This window comes from Pinus tabuliformis, chromosome 3_2 (assembly GCF_031772625.1).
Source record: "Pinus tabuliformis cultivar Carrire ecotype Pingquan chromosome 3_2, CPIR1, whole genome shotgun sequence".
In the NCBI taxonomy this organism is placed as follows: Eukaryota; Viridiplantae; Streptophyta; class Pinopsida; order Pinales; family Pinaceae; genus Pinus; species Pinus tabuliformis.
The window spans coordinates 1,031,742,986-1,031,747,219 of record NC_142302.1 but is presented as its reverse complement, the minus strand read 5'-3'; positions in this window follow the sequence as shown (position 1 = coordinate 1,031,747,219).

Sequence of the window (4,234 nt, the reverse complement as noted above, 5' to 3'; positions counted from 1 at the left end):
TGCAGCTTTTCCAAGGCCTCATCCTTTTCTTGCACCTGTCATAGAAAACTATGTTTCTCCTCTTTCTCTTGATGTAGACGCATCTTCAATTCAATGTTATCTATTTGAAGACTTTGGTTGTTTTGCTTCATTTCTTCCGGGGCCTCTTTCGTGGCTTGCAACTAAAGCTGCAATCACTCCTTTTCCTCTGTCTCTTTTTGTAGAGTTTCATACATTATTTCCACTCTTTGGGAAATTTTGAGCATGGTCTCGTACATCACTTTTTCATCCTCTGTCACTGCACGCTCCATTGTTCACACTTGCAATTCACATCCACGCAAAGACCACTCTAATACCACTTGATTTGGGTCCAGGTGTGACAAAGGACCCTTCCAAGACCTTTTACTTCCATGATGTGTTAAATTTCATTTTTGAAAGAACATAAGTGAATACATCTACATGCTATAAAGAAGAGGAACATGTCAATCATCAACACATGAAAACATAAGCCATTAAAAATGGAGTTCGTCCAAGAGGGACTACATCTTCGAGCTCTGGTGTCAAGATGGTGTAGGCCGCTACATTAAGTGCTATTAATAGTAATGATGTACATAGGAGGTGATGTCGCTATCGCAAGAGTCGCTCCAAGAGATGTTGCATTACAGGAACTCTCAGTCAAATAGGACACCTATTAGTATGACATAAACTCATGCACGATGAGCATCCCACCAACATGGCATAAAGGGGATCTCAATGCAAATATACATGACGACAACATGAGTATCCCATCAGCATGACGACAAAGGGATCTCAAACAAAACATGACGAATCATGACAACAAGTACATCCCACAAATCATTGTGCATCACATCAAGCATGAATCATGAAGCAAAGTAAGAAACAAGATCCCACATCAAACGTCAAACCGAGATCTGTGCAGCACAATGCATAGAAAAAAGAAGTACATGAACGCACTGCATATACCTCACATCTAGAGGCCATCTAAAGAAAAGGATGGCAAACTGATGAAGCTGGCTATAGCACCAATCTCGCGGAGTCGAATCGCATGGACATGATTTCTCACACATGAATGCTGACACCTGCACTCCACTTTGAAGAGTGGCCAAAAAATGAAATGAGAAAATGGAAAATTTGAATGCACCATCAGATTTGTGGCATCGAATAGTGCAAAATTGACTGTCAAATTTCTGAATTCTGAGAAAATGGAAATCTGGGGCTTAAGGAATCTTTTAGATTCCCCCTAGATTCTTCAAAGATTCCCTCCTCTGGGTCCTCTGCAAATCGTCTACTCAGATAAGGTAATTGACTACACCATCGGGTTCGTGTCGCTAAGAGGTGTAAGATTGACATAAAGTTTGTCCAATTTGGACTCTGCAAAAATTTCACCCTCCTGAGAATTTTTCTCAATCATGGTTCCACCTACAATGAATTAATTAAAAAAATTATTACTCGATTTACGTGCCTGTCCCTAGTTCCTCCATGCCTTTGATGCACTAATGAAATGTTGGGTTTATATCAATTTACGGATGGAGTTTACAAAAAGTATCGTTGGTGTATTGGTAATAATAGCAGTTTGTTGAGGAGGGGTCAAGTGGTCGAACCCCGGCCCTCGTTTTTTAATACATTATGGTTTTCAAAAGCCACATTTCATTATTTAAAAAACTGTATTGATTTGATTTGGGGGTTGGGTGCACATTGGGTGGCCTACAACATACCCTCCATAACCATATATTAGCTTGGCACATTAAATGTTTTGGGCCATTGTTTTTTTTGTTGGGGTTTGCCACCACATGGGGCCGGCCCACGTGGGCCGGGTGGGTTCGATCCCCACCGGCCTCACATCAAATGGCATTGTTAAGTGTGGTGGGGCGTGGACTGGGTCCACTAGAGGTGGCTTGCCCCTAACCCTTAATAGCTATATCTATATATATATATATATATATATATATATATATATATATATATATATATATATATATATATATATATATATATGCGGTGGATTATGTGGAGGGTTCGGTGGGGTAATGGTCGCCGAGCCATTAAAATTTAAAATCTTGTTTAAGGTTATGGGAGGGCCAGCAGGGGTCGCGGCATGTCAGCCCGATTTTAATTAATTTTTATGTTATGTAGTTTTGGGGTGGCGGGGGTGGTGGCCTGCCACCTCATATATATATTTTTTGTTTTATATAATAACAAATTGGCCATTTCTAAAAATTCAAAAAATGACTGAAGGAGAAAAATTAATCAGGTCACAAATTCGCCCAAAAAATGGGCAAGGTTGGCTAGAATCTGGTGGTTGGATTTTGTCCAAATTGCAGCCTCCTTAAGCCTACCCAGTCACCAAAGTCAACCTGAACTTTGACTGCTCCTAACTTTCGCATATGAGTTCGGATTGACAGACAGTTTGCACCACCGCGATCAGGATGACGAGATCTACGCCTTGGTCCTAGTTTGAAAGAATTCTTATCATTTTGATTTTTGAGCTTCCATAAGCCCTCTTTTTCCTATGTGTGTCCATGGGGCCAACTGGATCAATCCTCCCCACTGAGGAGCCTTTGGTCCTCCAAAAGCATGAAAAATAATCTGCAACTTCTCTGTACCTTGTTTGCATCACAAGTGTCCTTGAAAAGGTCTCGCTTCCATCTCCTTCACCTTTGTTCTTCGGAGCCTTAAGCGATGAGTTGACACCTGCAACCTCTGCAACCTGTAGTACATTGTTTTGCAAATTACATGCTTGAATTTCATGACCAACTAATGACCCAAGCATCCCATACTTGCCACGAGTTTATAACACATACTCGGTGGTCAAGTTTACATCAAGATGGACACAATACCCCAGCTACGAAAACAAGGCCAACATATCATTGTTGCTCCAACAAGTGATGCCAAACACATCATCACTACAACACATGATTTACAAAAATAAGGCCAAACACTATTATTGCTTTGACAAGTGATGGAAACACGACATCACTCTCATAGTTTATCATGTAGCTCAAAATAAGACCAGACATCATTGTTGCCTAATAAGTGATGGAAAACACATCATCACTTTTACATTTTAAATTGCAACAAATGATTTACAAAAGCATGACCATGAAATGCTAACATATCTAGAAACCATTTTTAACTTATCAAGGTGAATGGGTCACCTCCTTGTGGCGCATTTGATGGTCAAACAACTGCTTCACCTGGTTCATGCACTGACACTTTTTCTTTAAGGCACTGCTCTGGATGGAGCCTCCAACAAGTGGCTCTTTGATGACCACTTATATCACAATGACTGCAATAGGTTTTCTTCCTCCAGATCTGATTAACATGTTTCTTTACCTGCTATTGAGAGGGTCTTTCATGCCTCCTCCTTTTGTGTGCTGCCATTCTTTTCCAACACTCAGAAAATTTATGGTTATGTAATCCATGAAAGGTACATTTTTTTTCGATTCCATGATTTATGTTCATCTTTAACAACATGATTATAATCGAAATGAACATTTGAATGTCGAGACTGGTTATACCTTTCCTTATTATCTCTAGTGTAAGTATGGGAATGGGAGCTTGCCTCAGCTCTTTCCCTACAATGGGCACTGCCATGGGATGATGGCGGTGTGTTCCCATCATTCTCTTTCCTCGATGATTTTGACAATGTCTCGGAAGAATCTGACACCTTCGAGCATTCTCCCTCAATGTATCTCAAGCCTACAAATTGAGGTCTCTACACAACCTCCAATGGTTGAGTTATGCCTTGGTTATTAACACCAAGTTCTTTTTCCTCCTTGTGCCTCATCCTGGTAAGGAGCCTCATGTTTGTCGTTGTAATTTGGATCTCCAAATTTCCAACAGAAATCATACTATGTGAAGACAAAAATGAAAGGAAATCAACATATTTTACCTCCTTTGTCAATTTGGAAAGAACTGATGAGAGCTTCTCATCATCTGTTGTTGGTGGTTCACTAGTTATCTCTGTCCATTCCCCAACTTCCTTTCTAACATACCCAAGTCTCGTTCGACAGGGTAATTCTTCTACTTTGATGGGGTTGACAATGCCTTGGCCATTAATGCCCAAGCCTTTTCCTTCATACCCCATTCTCTTCAACAATTTGGATCCAATTCCTGTGGTATGATTTTCGAAAACAACAAAATCATCATCAGGACACATACATGAATTCAGAGAACTACTTTTTACCTCACATGGGTCACTTTGCAGCTTTTCCAAGGCCTCGTCCTTTGCTTG